The sequence below is a fragment of the Lepidochelys olivacea genome (genome assembly GCF_965140295.1).
Source record: "Lepidochelys olivacea isolate rLepOli2 genome assembly, chromosome: 7".
NCBI classification, from domain to species: Eukaryota; Metazoa; Chordata; order Testudines; family Cheloniidae; genus Lepidochelys; species Lepidochelys olivacea.
In genome coordinates, this window is record NC_140417.1 from 45,513,624 (window position 1) to 45,533,514 (window position 19,891).

General features: G+C 42.1%; 1 protein-coding gene across 1 annotated transcript in view; it reads right to left on the reverse strand.

Moving 5' to 3' along the window:
* Positions 1 to 19,891, reverse strand: part of LOC311523838 (uncharacterized protein) — a 156,584-nt gene that overhangs the window by 50,427 nt on the left and 86,266 nt on the right. The gene's annotated exons all lie outside the window — the stretch shown is intronic.

Below are 19,891 nucleotides of genomic sequence, written 5' to 3' on the forward strand. Positions count from 1 at the left end.
GCTACCACATCATTCCAGCCATCTGAGTTGTACACCTCTTCAAGTTGGAATTTGTTCTCCCATATCCCAGCTAGTAGGAGTGCAAAGGTTGACTTTCTAGTAATCTGCCCGTTTTTGATTATATAGAAATATGACAGCCATCATGGTCCCAGTGGTACTCATCCTCTGCAGTGGGTTTCCCATCGTCTAAAGGTTAAAAGGCTGAGCCATTGGTCTCCTGAAAAACAATGGCTCATGTTTTCTCTTAACTTGTCAGTTCAAGCAGTCTAGAGCTCTTTAATGCAGTGGTTCTCAACCAGCGGTGCATGTACCACTGCAGATATCCTGAGGTCTTCCTGGGGGTACATCGACTCATCTAGATATTTGCCCAGTTTTACAACTGGCTACATAAAAAGCACTAGCGAAGTCAATGCAAACTAAAAATTCATACAATGACTTGTTTATACTGCTCTCTATATATTATACATTAAAATATAAGTACAATATTTATATTCCAATTGATTCTATAATTGTAGGGTAAAAATGAGAACTTAAGCAATCTTTCAGAAATAGTGTGCTGTGACACTTTTGTATGTTTGTCTGATTTTGTAAGCAAGTAGTTTTTAAGTGAGGTGAAACTTGAGGGTGTGCAAGACATATCAGACTCCTGAAAGGAAGGGGTACAGTAGTCTGGAATGGTTGAGAGCCACCGGTTTAAGGGATGTGCATAAGCACTGGTCATTTCTGATGGAGAACTCCAAAGTATACTAAGGGCCCAATTCATCACTACATTACCCCAAGTTTACAGCAGTGTAATTCCCTCAAAATCAATGGAGTTATGCTACTGGAAAACTGGAGAGACAAAATGGTGAGTCAGGCCCTCAGGTACTCAAATTCCAGTCCCTGAACAGTGGAAGCTGTGACATATTATTTTTTTGACTAATGCCATCACATTCTGTTGTACCGTGACATCTAGGAATGGACTAAGTTAAACCACAAGGGGCAGCTCCAGGAAGGTCTCCAAAGTACAGTGTGAAAATGGGGAGGGGCGGCATGAGGGAATATTTCTCCTTAACTTCTTTTAATGAGGGACAGAAGAATATGTGAAGTAAATACCATGTAATATATGTCAAGCCTTCAGGCCCAAATGTGTTACAACTTCAGCCATATAGGGGAAACTGGCTACAACATGGTTGTGTTACAACCTGGTTCCATTTACAATATAGACAAGATTTGTTTTAACCATGTTGCAGAGCCACACCAAAGTCTTGGATACATCAAAGATTTCAGCAGGGTTTGGGCATGTGGTTAATGTGCCATCCTCACTGAAATATTCAAGTGTTTTGTAACCGAATGTGGGGATAATTATGTTGTAACTCTTCCTCCCCCTCCCCCACCACATGGCTAAAGATGTAGATTAAACAAAGCCTTGGAAAACAAGACTTCATTTCAAAGGTTTTTTTGTGGATGTGGAGCTACCTGCTGGTCCTTCAGCATCATTGCACTTGTTACAGCATAAAGAAGTGGTGAGTATTAAGAGTCTCAACATCAGTAAGAAGCAAGTAGGGGATTAACATGAACAAAGTGAAACAAAATTGCTTTTAGTGGGTAACATCCACACCCTAAAGATTTTTGTAATGATACTGAAATGTTGCAACTTTTTGAAGCTCTTTTGTGTGTGTGTGTGCCTACCTTAATGTAGGTTACTCTGCCATGGAAGAGGTTTGCAAGACAAGGCATGAATGGTGCTCTGCATTCTGTGGATTCTCATGTTTCATAGAAAATCTTTCCCTTGTGGTTTTTAGCTCAGTTATACAAAATACCCATCACAGCACTCTCACACATCATAAAGTGCTCCCATTATTAGCTATGGTACTTTGATCTTACCTACATGAACCCTACCCCCATCCCTATGCAGTCCTCCCACTTGGTATAATAGCTTCTTTGGAACATACTGCTTGGGAGTCCAAATTTATCGCCTGTTTTTAAGGAGGATAGATGATTATAAAACTGGTTCATTTGCATATTCATCAGGCACATGGATGAGGTGGCACAGCCAGGAAGAGAAAGAAGTGAATGGCCAATAGGACAGGCTGCAAAGAAAACATAGATTAAAAAGAACAAAAAACCAAAAACCTTTTAGGCAGAAACTGAATAAGAACTGTATGCACAATTCCCTGCCCGTTTCTTTTAATCATTGCTTATGGGCTGCCGTTTCCCTTGTGCGTGTCTCCAGCCCATCTCTCCCTCTCATGAGCACACTCTCTCACACACACATACAGTAATTCCCTCCCACAGCTTTTCTCTGCGTGTGTTACACATCTGACTCCCTCCTTGTCTTTGATCAAATGTACATTGTGATGAACCTTTTCTGACACACAACATTTCAAAACTAATTTTAATTGTAAGCCATTGTTCTACTTCTGTGTCTTCTAATTGAGAAAACACAGTACGCAGTCTTGGGATTACATGTCTTAACTCTTCATTGGCTGGGGTTTGGAAGCTCACTTTTATTGCAGCTCCTGACTTGCCTGAAATTGGGGGAAAAATAGGGTGCTACATACTCAGTTTGATCTAATTTCCTGTTCTCATTTCAATTAACTTGAGGTTTTTTGGCCAGTGTATGACCAAGTTCTGATTGTGAGGCTTTTTGAGAAGAGGGGTATTTGGTGGGATGGAGAGTTGGTGGCCTTGGAGGTACATTTGTGAAAACATTTTTGCAATGTTTTGAAACATCTATTAGAGGGTGCTGCTCTCACACACATACACCCATGATTAAACTAGCCCCAGGAAATTTTCCTGCCTCCACTGTGGGAAGATTAATTCTTGAACTGAGAGGTTCATTCTCAAACTGTATATCATCGCTTCTACTTTTCTGCCAGACTCAGACCTGCAATCTGCCTCCCTTCCCTGTAATATAGGTTTGTTTCATCTTTGCCTCTGCATCTTCCTTCCCATGCCTTTGTCTTCTTTCACTTTGGCTATTGCAATTCCATCATGTAAAGCTTCCCTGTGTCCTGGTTCCACAGACACCATCATATGCTGGACACCCCCTGTGTTTTTTCACAGGTGGAAGGAAGCATTGCCCCATCACTCCCCCACATACACACACACCATTTCCCAACTCTGTGAATTCCCCATTCATGTCAAGAGCCAGATCAACCTGTGACATTGCACCCCATAAGGCTTTATGGAAATATGCTTATGAATGTATGTATGACATAACTGGAATATGTTTTATGCCACATATGCCATGTAACGTATCTCTGTAAAGGTTATGATCTACTGAATCTATTAATCCTATTTGTATGCATGCGTCATTTTTGTACTCGAAGTTATGAATATTGGCTTGTGGTGGTTAGATTTTATATTGCCTTAGTAAGGCATTTGGGCAGCTTCTTTAGAAAGGAATTTGCAAGTTAAGGGCCTAGTCAAGAAACACTTAATGGACAATGGATCTTGGAAGGCTCCAATCCACATAAGAAGTCTACTTGAGGACGTTCAAGGTAGCATGTGAACCACGGCTGCTACCTGTAAATTCTGAGTCATGCATGGACACGTGACTTGCCCGTGTGACTCCAAAACTCCATCTTGTAGCTGGGATTCTACACAGGGGGAGGGATGGGTGTCCACCCACAAGAGAAAGTCTATTTAAATCCCTGTGAGACCCCCTCCATTAGATCTTCAGCTGGCTCAAGAGATAGCCTCTCCACCCCCAAAGGATACCTGAAAGAAAGTGGAACAAAGGACAGTAACTATGGGGATGTGATTGATTGCTGGACCCAGACTAGAAGGAGACTAGAGCTTACTGGGACACCTCTGAGGGTGAGGTTTTATCTGTATTCAGTTTTCTTACTGTATTAGACATAGACTTGTGTGTTCTATTCTATTTTGCTTGGTAATTCACTTTGTTCTGTCTGTTACTACTTGGAACCACTTAAATCCTACTTTCTGTATTTAATAAAATCACTTTTTACTTATTATTTAACCCAGAGTATCTATTAATCCCTGGGGGGGTGGGGGCAAACAGCTGTGCATCTCCCTCTATCAGTGTTATAGAGGGCAAACAATTTATGAGTTTACCCTGTATAAGCTTTATACAGGGTAAAACGGATTTATTTGGGGTTTGGACCCCATTGGGAGTTGGGCATCTGAGTGTTAGAGACAGGAACATTTCTTAAGCTGCTTTCAGTTAAGCCTGCAGTTTGTGGGACGTGGTTCAGACCTGGGTTTGTGGCTGGCAAGCGTATCTGGCACAACCAGGCAGGGTTCTGGAGACCCAAGCTGGCAGGGAAGGCAGGGGCAGAAGTAGTCTTGGGACATCAGTTGGCAGCTCCAAGGGGGTTTCTGTGATCCAACCCGGCACACAACCTCTACCCCCTTTTTACTAAAATCTCTATGAACTTGCTGCCACTGACCTCCCCTACCTACCAACCCCGGTTCATTCGTTACTGCTCTTTCAGACTGCACCTACAAACCACAGTGGGGTTAAGAGAGAAAGGAAAAGAATAATTATGCACTTAGAAAATGGACCTAACTCCCTCAAAAAAACCCATACTTCTTTCCTCTGATCAGAACCAGGGTCCTCTTTCTCCTAAACTCTTGTTCTAGCTCCCCTCACCTTGCTATTTTTAGTGGTCTAGTCTGCAGCACAGGCTCCTTGTTTAAGCTGCTTGAAGAACCATCACAGGATATCTATCCTGCTAAGGGGAATCAGGCTCAACCTTGCCTGTGACCTACCAGTTAACCCCCAGCTGATCCTGCTCTGGTGGCTTAATTACCATTAGTAATTTTATTTATTATTTTTAGCAGCTGTGAAAGGGTCAGGGAGGACTACATACAGAGACAGGGAAAACTATGTGCAGAAAGAAGAAGGAGATCTAGGAGAGCAGTACAAGGGGTATTTCCTCTCTTTAGGGAAGGCTGGTGAAGGTAGTCTGGAGAGATCTACAGGGAACAGGTCAAGCTCCTGTGGAAGGCCCTGAGGTAGGGATTATAAGAAGCTGAGACGTTCCTGGGAGAAGCTACTGGAGTCCCCAGGGAAGTGGGCAAATCTAGTAGGAAGAAGTGCTTGTAGGTAAAAAGCTCTGAGGGATAGTGGTTAGCCAAAGGAGCAAATGTACTGAAACATTTCAGTTGAAACAGTAAAGTCAATCTCAGTTATTAAAATAAATTGATGAAATGTGTTTTTCATTAGAAATAAAAACACTTTCTGTGACTGAAATGCAGCCTTAATAATGAGATTGTCTGTCTTATACAGTGGGCTGTTAAGAAAAGTTAAAATGAGGTGGGGGAGGTGGAAACGCGTCATGGTGAAAAGGGAGTGAGAATTGAAAAATGGCTAGTGTCATGAGTGCTATGCTATACCCCAGATATGCTTTATTTATCCTGTTTTAGTGAAAATGTCTAGAGCTGCACAACTGCAGCTGATTGGCTTGGTCATCCTGAGAATGCTGCCCCTAGGATCTAAATGTATCCATAGCTGTGGACAATTAAGCAAGAAATGTGGAAATCAAGGTTCAAGACTCAAGCAAGTAGAGGTTAACATGGTCATCCTTGTGTAGCACAGTTATAATTTCTTTAAAAGGCATCTGTCTTGAGGAACAAGATTGAGGATTTAGAAAATGGACAGAGATGTAATAGCCACCAGAATACTGGCCTCCTTGAAGGTAGCTAGGGATCTGATGAAACAATTTCCCCCCCAAGAAATAGGACCTTGAGTCCTGAGGAACCTCATCAGGCAAAATCCTAATTTACAATGTGCAATGCTCTGTATGTATAAACCTCACTAATGGAACAAGACCCCCTGCACACATGTGGGTACAGCCCTATCATGACAAGTGACATTATAAGCCCCTTTCCAGCAGGAATCATAGAATATCAGGGTTGGAAGGGACCCCAGAAGGTCATCTAGTCCAACCCCCTGCTCGAAGCAGGACCAATTCCCAGTTAAATCATCCCAGCCAGGGTGTCAAGCCTTACCTTAAAAACCTCTAAGGCAGGAGATTCTACCACCTCCCTAGGTAACGTATTCCAGTGTTTCAACACCCTCTTAGTGAAAAAGTTTTTCCTAATATCCAATCTAAACCTCCCCCACTGCAACTTGAGACCATTACTCCTCGTTCTGTCATCTGCTACCATTGTGAACAGTCTAGAGCCATCCTCTTTGGAACCCCCTTTCAGGTAGTTGAAAGCAGCTATCAAATCCCCCCTCATTCTTCTCTTCTGCAGGCTAAACAATCCCAGCTCCCTCAGCCTCTCCTCATAACTCATGTGTTCCAGTCCCCTAATCATTTTTGTTGCCCTTCGCTGGACTCTCTCCAATTTATCCACATCCTTCTTGTAGTGTGGGGCCCAAAACTGGACACAGCCTCACCAATGTCGAATAGAGGGGAACGATCACGTCCCTCGATCTGCTCGCTATGCCCCTACTTATACATCCCAAAATGCCATTGGCCTTCTTGGCAACAAGGGCACACTGCTGACTCATATCCAGCTTCTCGTCCACTGTCACCCCAGGTCCTTTTCCGCAGAACTGCTGCCTAGCCATTCGGTCCCTAGTCTTTAGCTGTGCATTGGGTTCTTCCGTCCTAAGTGCAGGACCCTGCACTTATCCTTATTGAACCTCATCAGATTTCTTTTGGCCCAATCCTCCAATTTGTCTAGGTCCTTCTGTATCCTATCCCTCCCCTCCAGCGTATCTACCACTCCTCCCAGTTTAGTATCATCTGCAAATTTGCTGAGAGTGCAATCCACACCATCCTCCAGATCATTTATGAAGATATTGAACAAAACCGGCCCCAGGACTGACCCTTGGGGCACTCCACTTGATACCGGCTGCCAGCTAGACATGGAGCCATTGATCACTACCCATTGAGCCCGACAATCTAGCCAGCTTTCTACCCACCTTATAGTGCATTCATCCAGCCCATACTTCCTTAACTTGCTGACAAGAATACTGTGGGAGACCGTGTCAAAAGCTTTGCTAAAGTCAAGAAACAATACATCCACTGCTTTCCCTTCATCCACAGAACCAGTAATCTCATCATAAAAGGCGATTAGATTAGTCAGGCATGACCTTCCCTTGGTGAATCCATGCTGGCTGTTCCTGATCACTTTCCTCTCATGCAAGTGCTTCAGGATTGATTCTTTGAGGACCTGCTCCATGATTTTTCCAGGGACTGAGGCGAGGCTGACTGGCCTGTAGTTCCCAGGATCCTCCTTCTTCCCTTTTTTAAATGTTCTGAATGGATAAATCTAACCTTATTTCCAAACCTGTCCGGCAACTTCCAGATGCAGAGAACTTTCAGATCCATTCAAGAAATCCACCTTGCATTCATGCACCGATCATTCCTCAAGAGTTTGGAATCTAACTGTACTAACCACTTCCAAATCCAAAAGTATACTCTAAACATATCAGTGGAGGAAGATTACAGGTGCAGTTGTATTATGAAGCACTATTGTTCTTTGTTTCAGAGTAGCAGCCGTGTTAGTCTGTATCAGCAAAAACAAAGGGAGTACTTGTGGCACCTTAGAGACTAACAAATTTATTTGAGCATAAGCTGTCATGAGCTACAGCTCACTTCATCGTTCATCATTCCACTGAATGCATCAGATGAAGTTAGCTGTAGCTCACGAAAGCTTATGCTCAAATAAATTTGTTAGTCTCTAAGGTGCCACAAGTACTCCTTTTCTTTTTATTGTTCTTTGGTGAAGTTTCCTTCTGAGAGTCTTTCTTGTGTCTGGCTGAGACATTCCTTGGGGTCCCAATTCAGGTGCCAGCGTCCTTGCCCAGTGCAGTCCTGCTTGCCTTTCCAATCTTCCCCTACCTAGCAGGAGAGAGTTTTAATTTTTTTATTATTCTATTTGTTTTCCCCTTGATACCTCTTGTTTTCAGATCATTGGCTCTGCTGTGGTACCCTTTACATGCTCCAGTAGTGTAAATGGGCCATAAAGCCAACTTAGCCATCCAACTGTGGATTCCCCTGGCATAAGGGAATCTCCGGGCAGCACTGATCGTATTCCCCTCACCACATCCTATGTTGTAGGGGTAGAGACAAGCAAGGTGGGAGTGCTACTGCATTCTAGCAATCCCTGGCTGCTGGAATGGCCTCTTGGAGCTATAGTCTGTCAGGCATAGAGAGTAGCCCTGAAACAGCTGTAAGTATCACCATGAGCCAATGTATCCCCTACCTGACCAAAGGAGAAATGGAACTCAAAGATGGTATGGGTACCTCTGCTGTGTCACCTCCTCCACCTTCTAAGTCTGTCATGAAGCAAAGCATTGTTAGTTATGTCCGTCAAGTGGATGGGGTATTATTTTTCATTGTTACCTTGGGCCATACAATTGAACTCCATAAAGTAACTGCCAATCATGGACTGTGTGGAGCATAAAGAATCCAAAAAGTGGGAGTCGCATGGTTTTCTTATAGAATTGGCTTGTGCTGAATGCCAATGTGTTGAAGTTAATTACAAATGTTTTTTGTTTCACAACCATTTCTGATCACTTTATTCATTAACAGGAATTACAGATGTTCCTTCCTTTTTTGTTGCATCAGTTTTATTCAGGTCCTTGCAATTAAATGGGATGGTTATTTGGACTGTAATTGCTCTCCTGAAATTTCCTTGCTTACCGCTTTGAGAAGCTTGGAAAACTGTTCTTGGGAGACATTTCTTATTGCTTAGCTACTGAAACACCTGCTAAAACTGAGCTCTTTGAAACTGAAAATTATTTAAATGTGAAAAGGGTGGGTAGATCTGGAAGAGAAACTTCTTAAAACACTAAAATTAGAATAAAATGTGTTGGTGGAGAAACACTGGTGGGGGGGCAGAGAACTCAGATTTTTAAATCTAAAATGTATTGCTTCACTAATGAACCAGGAAAATTCTGGTTCAGATATTAGCTGTTGCCCCATCTCAGAGCAGTTCCTGAATTCTGAAGTAATTAAATCTCCCTAAAGACAAGTACAAAATGTATTCTAACTATTGCTGGAGAATTCTAACGTAAGGCTGTGCCTTATGGATATGAATGAGTCACTTGAGTAAATACCTTCATTTACCTAATAATCAGGCTCAATTTTTAGAGCAGCTGATAACACATGGACAGTGCATTTGTTCCGTTATCGGACACAGTCCCACTCCCCCAAAGTTACTTGGCTGATCTCGCTCTTTGTTTTTAAAGAAAGATATATGATCAGGCAAAGTAGACCTTCCCTTTTTAATGATCCTTTGTCAATCTTACAAATTTCTGACCTGGATGAAGATTTATTTAGTTCGCCTCAAGCCTGAGACCTATTCCATGATGTCTCTTCCTTTGTTTTGACTCAGGAGGCTGCCTGCTGCTCCATCTCTTACAATCACGTAGGGCAGGGGGAAATATTATCAACATTATATTGTTATCTGGCAGGAAACTTTCAAAATAGGAACCTATATTATGTGCAAAGCAGTGAGGAAGAAAAGTCTAAAATACCTACGAATGGAAGGTGTATCCCTGTGCCATGCCAAACTCCTGAGACCTCCCCTGCATTTGCCCGCCAAGCCCAGAGACAATGGATGACTCTCCCAATGAAATTAGCCTAGTTAGAGTTCTGGGTATTGTTAAGTGTGAGGGATGGTTCCTCTGTGGCAGCTTCCTCCAGGTCACCCTGAAAGAACGTTGCCCCCATCAGCAACCGTCTTACTCTAAAAAATCCAAGATTGTGGGACACAAGGATTGGTTGCTTTCAGCTGCACAGCATTACCTATGGTCTGTGGAGGCAGGGAGAGGTCAAGAAACAGTGGAAGCATAAGGCCTCTGTATGGAAGGTGCTGGTGAGCATCCCAATCTATGGTTTTACAGGGGTGGATCTATTTCACGAGAGGACAAGCAGTTGCTATAACTGTATAAATAAGTAAGTGTATAAATCATTAGAGCTGGTTGAAAACTTTGTTGGAACAGTTTTCTGTCAGAAAGTGCTGCTTCATCAAAATGTTTCATAGGAACATGACTACTTCAATGAAAAAGTTGACATGATTTGAATGACAATGGAGTATTTTGTTTAACTTTATCATTTCAGTCTGACTTTCTCATTCTGTTTATTTGGAGTTTCTTGTTCCGTTTAATTTCATTTTATTGTTGCATTTTGACTTGATGTGGAAAAATTTCATTTGAGGGATTGTGTACTGGGATTGACCTGTCACATATTGCTGTGTGTCGTCTTTCACTGGATCTGACTGCACATTGCTTCAGATTTTTCCAGCTGACCCATGTGATATCAGTGTGAGCAGCAACTCTCTGTTTAGTGCCAGGCTCAGCCTTTGAGTGAGGCTGTGAGATTTGCATGGCATTTTTGCTGAAAGGAAGCAATAATTGCCAGCTATTATCCATCTCTGCCCTTCCCCTCCTCCCAGGTGCTCTGGGCTTCTGTGAAACATGATCTTTTCAGTGATTTCACCTCAGAAAGCCTGCCCCCCTGCTCTGAAAGATTTAAAGAGGGAGTGGAAGCAGTTCAGGTCACATTCAGCAGTTGTCTGACTCTCTCAAATAATAAAAAGGTCTCTTTGACACTGCTTCCACTATAAATGACAGTGCCACATCCCCTGTCACTTCTAAGAACATAAGAATGCACATACTAGGTCAGAGCCATGGTCCTTCTAACTCAGTATCCTGTCTTCTGACAGCGGCAAGTGCCAAATGCCTCAGAGGGAATGACCAGAACAGGGCAATTATTGAGTGATCCATCCCCTATTGTCCAGTCGTAGCATCTGGCAGTCAGAGGTTTAGGGACCCCCAGAACATAGGGTTGTGCCCCTGACCACCTTGGATAATAGTAATTGAACTTATCTAGTTAGTTCTCTTTTGAACCCAGTTATGCTTCTGGCCTTCACAACATCCCCTAGCAATGAGTTCCATTGGTTTGACTGTGTGTGTGAAGAGGTGCTTCCTTATGTTTGTTTTTAAACCTGATACCAGTTAATTTCATTGGGTGACCCCTGGTTCTTGTGTTATGTGAAGGCATAAATAACTTTCTCCACACCATTCATGATTTTATAGACCTTTATTATGCAGCCTCTAGCCGTCTCCTTTCTAAAATGGACAGTCCCAGTCCTTTTAATCTCTCATATGGAAACTGTTCCATACTACTAATAATTTTGGTTGCTAATCTCTGTACTTTTTCCAGTTCTAATATATCTTTGAGATAAGGCAACCAGAACTGCATGCCGTAGTCAAGGTGTGGGTGTACTATGGATTTAGACAGAAAATATCATAATGCCACTCTATAGCTATCCATTTCCTAATGGTTCCTACCATTCTGTGGGCTTTTTTGATTGCTACTTCACATTGAGCAAAGGTTTTCAGAGAACTATCCAGTGACTCAAAGATCTTCCTGAGTGGTAACAGCTACTTCAGACCCCATCATTTTGTATGTATAGTAGGGATTATGTTGTGCATTACTTTGCACTTATCAACAGTCTATATCATCTGCCATTATGTTCCCAGTCACTCAGTTTTGTGGGATCCCTTTGGAACGCTTTGCAGTCAACTTTGGACTTAACTGTCTTGAGTCTTTTGTATTGTCTGCAAATTTTGCCACCCCACTGTTTACATTTATTAATGGTCTGGAAAAAGGGGTATTGTACAGCACAGGTCCCAGTACAGATCCTTGGGGGATCTGCTATTTACATCTCTCCATTGTGAAAACTGACCATTTATCCCTATCCTGTGTTTCCTATCTTTTAATCAGTTACTGATCCATGAGAGGACCTTCCCTGTTATCTCATGACTGCTTACTTTGCTTTAAGAGCCTTTGGTGAGGGACCTTTTCAAAGGCTTTCTGAAAGTCCAAGTACACTACATCCCTTGGGTCAGTGTAAGTGGAACTAGCAGACCCCAGCATAAGGCTGCCCAGAAGCTGCCATCTTTAATGGAACAGTTTAGGGTGGGAAAATGACTCGCTTGCTCTGTAGAGAAGCTGTTGTGGATGCTCTGCACCATGCACCCCAGCAAGTGCAGGGGGAACCCAGGCTGCCAAGAGGAGGAGTCAACAGCATCCATTTTGCCTGAGTCAGGCAGCTCTTTCAGAGAGGAATATTTCCCTGGGAGTACACTTGACCAGACTGAGTGCATGGGGTAGGGAGAGCAGTGAGTAGAAAGTTACTGTAGCTCCAGTTTGTTCTCTAGAGGAGGATTCCTAGCATACATCAGCTACAGCTCCCTCTAAAACTTTGTTCCACGAGTCACTTCTGGCAGGATGTAGTTGTCAGTCACAGCTCCCAGCAGGGGCAATCCATCGCTGCTGCACATAGTTCTGGTGGGAACACTGTGTGTGGGGGAGGGAAAAGTAGTGCTCCCATGGAGCATCTCTCTCGCCAACAATACTCCCCAGTTAAAATTGCCCACCCCACCCCTGCAAAATACATTAAACCGGACATCCTCCTGGGGATGGCAACATTTCCAAATTGATTCTGGGGCCTGTAGCAGTGCCAGCTTTACATCAGTAATGTCGGTTTGGGCCCTGAACCCTAAAAAGACTGGAGACAGCAGGTTTACAGCGCCCACATGCAGCAGCAGGCTCAGTCAGCGGAAAAGCACACAAGCACTGGGTGTACTATAGAACAGAGGCTGACCCAACCAGGGTTTTCCACGATATTGTCAGTTAAGTCCACCAGAGCATAGCAAGGTGTATTCAGATGGGCCAAAAATATCACAGCCCCCCTAAGGCCACGTTACTGAGCACAGAGGGCTTATGACTGCAGCTGCTCCCAGGTGGCAGATACCTAGCCACTCCTATGTTGCTAAAAAGACAGTGCCAGATCTGTGGCAGCACAGTGTGCTCTGGGTAACTGGGAAGGTGGGAGGGTGCACCTGACCACAGACGGGGACCAGCTGTCGGACAACTTGTCTGTTATGGCCCACTGAGTGAGCAGCAGCAGATAGGCCAGCACCAGCACGGACACCACCTACACACTTAGTTGACAGCGTGCCATTCTGTCCAGGGGTAGGTTTGAAAAACACCTCCAGGAACATCCTGGACAAACTGCATGCTGTCAGGGGAGTAGCTAAGGCCCCTCGCTCTGCTGGATTTGTGCAATGGACAATGGGCTGAACAGGAAGATCTGTGCCCACTTCAGCTGGTGCAGTGCAGCACACTGAGACATGTTCAGGACATGCATTCTTTGCCACACCACCAGATGAAGAAGGAGGTGGTAACCAGGTCAAGCTCCCGCTTTTACATGCTGGATCATCTGTATGAGTGGAGAGCAGCAGTGCAAGTATGGAGCATCCATGGCTCCCTAGGAGCACAGACACAAGACGAAAGTGAAAGATGAAAGTGAGCAACGCAAATTGTTTTCGACATCCAGTCGATTCCTTTGTTTCATTTTTATTATGACTAAACTTGAAAAGCTTTTTTCACCGAGTTATGTTGACAAAAATGGAAGAATAATAAGTAGCGCTACTTCTCCAACTTTCGGGTAAATTGGGAAATATTTTATCCAAAATTCCTCCAGGCTTAAGTTTTTGAAAATATATCTTTCGCACTTGAATCGTATTTCATTTTCAAGTGCTTGTTCTTGCAATACTTCTGGCAATGAATCGACATTAACGTTGAACAGATTACGTGCTAATTTATGAATGGGGTTGCAAGAAAAGGTGTCTGGAAAATAGCGGATGAATTCGTCAGCAAGGCAGTCCAGATGAAACAGAATTTTGTTCTTTGCATCCTCTTTACAAAGTTCTCGGAAACCTTCATTTTCAGCGAGTGATGAAAATGTTGGAAAAGACTAAAAGTTAGGAGTCTGAGCTTGCATTCGACTTTTCTAAAGCTTGATTTTTTTTTCTGTAAACGCTTTGATGGCATCGTGGTGTACTATAATGTTTGCAGTGTTGTTTCCTGGAAGCTTCAAACTGAGATTGTTCAAAGATTCAAAAATGTCCATGAGGTATGCCAGTGGAAACTTTTGGTTCGTAAATGCACGATATAACTTCTTTTTTCTGTTTCAGGAAAATTTCCACTTCATCTTTCAGTTCGAATAATCTCAAAAGCACGTTCCCCTTTGGAAACCCATCGTACCTCTGTGTGAAACAAAATAATTTTATGATCCGCTCACAAATCCGTGCAAAGAGCTGCAAAAAGTCTTGTATTTAAAGCACTGTTCTTCACAAAATTGACAACTTTGATGGCCAAATTCAACGAGTCACGTAGGTCATCTGTAAGGGTTTTAGCAGCCAACGCTTGTCTGTGTGTGACGCAGTGAATCGTGGTTATGGCTGGATTTTTTTCTTTCACCAGTGTCACAAATCCAGAGCGAGAGCCAAGCATTGCTGGAGCACCATCTGTGCATACACCAACCAGTTTTTCCCATGGAAGTCCATTTTCTTCAAAAAAGTCGGAAACCATTTTCATAACATCAGAAGCCTTTGATGTGGTCATCAATTCCTTCAAAAAAAGCAGTTCTTTCACAGTTCCATCGTTAATTAATTGTGACAATATTGTGCTACATCAATGGTATCATCGCACTGAATTGCGAAAAAAGAAGCTTTCGCTGCCTTCACAACTTGAAGTTTTAGATCTTTCGCCATGTCATCGATGCGACATTTCACGGAATTGTCGAAAAGCGAAATTTCTGATTTTTTTTCTTGCTTTTGGCACAAAGCACAATATCAGTTGCTTTCAACAAGCAAGGCTTCACAAGAGTTTCTGATATTATGTGCACTTTCTTGGCTTTAACAATGAGCAATGAAAGTTCATAAGACGCTTCTACCACTTTGGCCGATGCTTCATGAAAAGCTCCAGTAGCGTCCAGCTTCATGCATTTTAAGTTTTGAAGTTTAGCAGCAAAAAACTCTTTTTTGATTTGTCTTTCAAAGCGCTGTGGTTCTTTGTCAAGTGTTGCTCAACACGACTGGTCTCCAAGACATCATTGCTGAGAACTGCGTGGCATACTACACATTGATGATGATTGATCCTGTTTTTTGCCATGACAGTGAAACCATACTTAATGTAGTCTTCATCGTACTTCCTTTTCTTAATCGAGGCCGTAATATACTAATAAAAAAAATCTATAAAAATTTTCCTGATTCGTGAATAATAACGGATGCAAGTTAATTTGAGCTATCGCAAACATTTATTTACTAGTACTATTATGTACAGACATGCGCTGGCCTATATATACACCCTACCACCAGTCCAGCAAGTAGCTGGTATTGCGCGGTGAGTGGTGGAGGTAACCACTCCCATGATAAACAGTCTCAAATACTCTCACGAGCGAGGTAGGAAGTTTAAAGTTCCATCGCTTTCTACATCTTTCTTCGGCCTCCCCAACAACCGAAACGGCACTCGTACATATCAAAAGGCAAAAAAATAAAAAATATTCGCATTTTGTGGTATGAAATTTGAAAACATTGCAGTTATATACTTTTATTTATAGTTGTATTTTTATTATTGTACTTTGTTATTCCTTTATTCTTGTCTACTTATATTCATAATAAAAGACAAGATTAATACTTTATTGTCGTTAAATAATATAGGACTGTAATTGGACAATTTTATGAATAGTTATGTATACAGAATATGTATAATTTATTGTCTGGTCTATTAAATTTAAAAAAAAATTATGCTGATAAATTTTTTTGTTATGAAAATTTCACAGCCTCGTGCCCACCCCCCTCGGAATTTCTTCATGCCCCCCAGTTTGGGAACCGATCATTTAGTCCCTTTGGGGGTAGAGGGTTAGGAGGATTTGTATGAGCAATTGCACTTTTTTAACCCCTATTTAATTGTGGATTATTTTTTCTGTTTGTTTAATAAAATCAAAGTAGCAGTTGGGTACTGTGAAGATTTTGGATCAGCTGTAACCTAAATAAAACATATTGATTTTTGGGCTAGAATTTTTTTTATCTATAACAAATTTTGTTTAAAATGAGAAATTGACTCTAGAACATTTTAAATTGTCTGTCTTTAGGAGCCTAACAAAGGAGTGTCCCTGACCATCACTCCCACCCACCCACCTGCAAAATAGGAAGAGTAGATCCTAAGCAAAGCATAGTTGTGTTGTAGGTGCCAGTAGTATAATGCATGCAAGTGCACAGTATGTGCATGGTTGGGAATAAGCATCATCATAATGCAACTTTAGGTATCAGCTCTATAAATCAGTGCTCTAGGGGGTGTGTGTGTGTGTGTGTGTGTGTGTGTGTCTTTTTCTAAATCTCTAGTTCCCCTCCCCGCCTTCTCTCCCACTGGCAAGCTACTCTGCCATATACTTGCCCCTTTCAACTAGTGTTCTCCACTTTCACCTCTTTAGATCTTCATGTAAAATGTTTCCCACCCTATCTCATTGGGGAAATCAGACTGGGTAGGGGTAAAACTTTCACTGATGTCATTCTCTCTCTTACACTAACAAACTTTGTCTAGCCATGATCTCTCTTGTTTTAATAAATGAGTCCATTCCTTTTCTCTGTAAATGATAGGATCATTTACATCAAAGGCTTAGTTTTATTTTTGTGGATGTGTAAACACATACACCATACCTAACAGGAGGGAAGAATTAAATTTCCTGATTTAAAGTGACTATTTTAGGTCTAAATCCTTATTACACAATAGACTAGCTCTACCCCAAACATATCCTTAGCTGGCTCTAGGTAGAGCCATCAAATGTTTTGCTGGTTAATTTGTCATTCTTGCTTACAATCAATTCCTAAACCATTCCTTAAGGGTCCACGAACAACTAGCCATTTAGCACTCCTCAGATTCTGGAGGCAAATGCTTTCTTGTCATAGGGTATCTGGAGATATTTGAGACCTCCCTCACCTCAAATTATGAAACTATGTTTTCCTAACAGGGGTATTAGCAGCTGAGTTCCAAGCGGGCCCCCCTCCAAAAGCCTGCCTCCCCACAATTCCAGACTTAAATCAAAAGTTGCATTATTGCTATGAGAACTCAATATCATTGTTATAAGAAAGTAATTTGGTCTTGTACTCCAGGCTAAAAAGCATTTTTCCCCCCATAGGACTCTTCCAAACACTTCATATTTCACTATACAGCACTCTGTGCTCCCCAATCCAGAAAACTATTTCCACCCACTTTAAGGTTAAAGGGAAAGTTGGTCTGCAAACAATACTTGATTAAACATGCTGAAAAAGATGTGTTGCTGAATATGCAACTCCTGTCCAGGCAGCCAAGTGCATTGTTATACTAGGTCTGGTTTGTTAAATTAAATGCCGCCTCCTATTAACACAAAATTTAGTCCTAAAGCAAATCTCTATTGCCCAAAAGTGTTGTTCTGCTCTGCATTGTGACTTTGTGAAAATGACACACAAACATAGGATCTCAGGGTATCAGTGATTTCAATGTAAGCACATGTGAAACTCTGTGCAGGAATAGGAGTACTTGTGGCACCTTAGAGACTAACCAATTTATTTGATCATAAGCTTTCTTGAGCTACAGCTCACTTCATCGGATGCATAAAGTGGAAAATACAGTGAGGATGTTTTTATACACGCAGACCATGAAAAAATGGGTGTTTATCACTACAAAAGGTTTTCTCTCCCCCACCCCACTCTCCTGCTGGTAAAAGCTCATCTAAAAGTGATCACTCTCCTTACAATGTGTATGATAATCAAGGTGGGCCATTTCCAGCACAAATCCAGGGTTTAACAAGAACGTCTGAGGAACAGTGGGGGGGGGGCAGGGAGGAATAAACAAGGGGAAATAGGCTTGAATAGAGACTGGGAGTGGTTGAGTCATTATAAAAAGTAACCTAAGTTAATTGTATCCAATTTGCAAATTAATTCCAATTCAGTAGTCTCTTGTTGGAGTCTGTTTCTGAAGTTTTTCTGTTATAATATCGCAACTTTCATGTCTGTAATCGCGTGACCAGAGAGATTGAAGTGTTCTCCGACTGGTTTATGAATGTTATAATTCTTGACATCTGATTTGTGTCCATTTATTCTTGTATGTAGAGACTGTCCAGTTTGACCAATGTACATGGCAAAGGGGCATTGCTAGCACATGATGGCATATATCACATTGGTGGATGTGCAGGTTAACGAGCCTCTGATAGTGTGGTTGATGTTATTAGGCCCTGTGATGGTGTCCCCTGAATAGATATATGGGCACAATTGGCAACGGGCTTTGTTGCAAGGATAGGTTCCTGGGTTAGTGGTTCTGTTGTGTGGTGTGTGGTTACTGGTGAGTATTTGCTTCAGGTTGGGGGGCTGTCTGTAAGCAAGGACTGGCCTGTCTCCCAAGATTTGCGAGAGTGATGGGTCGTCCTTCAGGATAGGTTGTAGATCCTTGATAATGCGTTGGAGGGGTTTTAGTTGGGGGCTGAAGGTGACGGCTAGTAGCGTTCTGTTATTTTCTTTGTTAGGCCTGTCCTGTAGTAGGTGACTTCTGGGTACTCTTCTGGCTCTGTCAATCTGTTTCTTCACTTCAGCAGGTGGGTATTGTAGTTGTAAGAATGTTTGATAGAGATCTTGTAGGTGTTTGTCTCTGTCTGAGGGGCAAATGCAGTTGTATCGTACAGCTTGGCTGTAGACAATGGATCATGTGGTGTGGTCAGGGTGAAAGCTGGAGGCATGTAGGTAGGAATAGCGGTCAGTAGGTTTCCGGTATAGGGTGGTGTTTATGTGACCATCGCTTATTAGCACTGTAGTGTCCAGGAAGTGGATCTCTTGTGTGGACTGGTCCAGGCTGAGGTTGATGGTGGGATGGAAATTGTTGAAATCATGGTGGAATTCCTCAAGAGCTTCTTTTCCATGGGTCCAGCTGATGAAGATGTCATCAATATAGCGCAAGTAGAGTAGGGGCATTAGGGGACGAGAGCTGAGGAAGCGTTGTTCTAAGTCAACCATAAAAATGTTGGCATACTGTGGGGCCATGTGGGTACCCATAGCAGTGCTGCTGATTTGCAGGTATACATTGTCCCCAAATGTGAAATAGTTATGGGTGAGGACAATGTGCAGGAATGTGGCCCAAATGTGTTCAGTTTAGAAACAGAAAGTGTGGTTTGGGGTTTTAAGAGAGGATGGGGAGTTCCAACTGTCAAGTTTTTTTTTTATTAAAGGAACCTGGACTCTCAAAGTGAGGATCTGGTCTTCCTTTTTCCTGCATCAACACTAATAACAAAGGTTTTGCGGAGCAATTTAGGCTTTCACTTCTGTACAGTCCCATTGCCTTTAAATTATGCCCACCAATGTCCCTGTGGTTCCATTGCCTTTAGTGAGTTTTCACAGATGTAACTATTGGAACTTAGAACAAATGCTGATGATGATGCACATGAAGGAACAGAACTCCTCTCACTTTCACTTAGCTAAGTTAGCTCTGCAGTGCAGGGAGGCGATAAACAAAGCAGATTACTGCACTAAGTGCATACAGAAAGCAAATCTATTGAATAAAAAGCTTCATTTCAGAATATGTGTGCTAAAATGTAAAAATTTTAAGCCCACATTCATCCTTACTCTTCTAATATATTCTCGGAGGGGCAGAATGTACTAGATGTGGGGAGGTGAAAAGTTGACTAAATATGTTGCATTTTGCTAGTAGTTCCTTTACAACAGTCTCTTTTGAGGAATAAATAGTAGGGGTGAGTGTTTCAAATCTTTCAGGATATTCATATTAATCAGAACAGTAGAATCTAATGTTTTTAAAAGACTTGCTAGGTCATATAGGCCATCTTTTTGCCAATGCAAGATTGTTCTCCATTGTATTGAATGGTTTTCACCTCAGCTCTACAGATAGTTACTGACTAGCTCATTATACAAGATATATCATTTCATACTTCTTTGGAAACATGGTTTCAATAATTCCTCAGGATTTATTATGGTGGTGACATAGCAAATCTCTCACTATGAAGCTCTCTTAATAGGAATTAAACCTCTTTGTTATGTATAGTTTCTACTCCCCAAAGTTACAGCATTTACTTCGAGTATAGA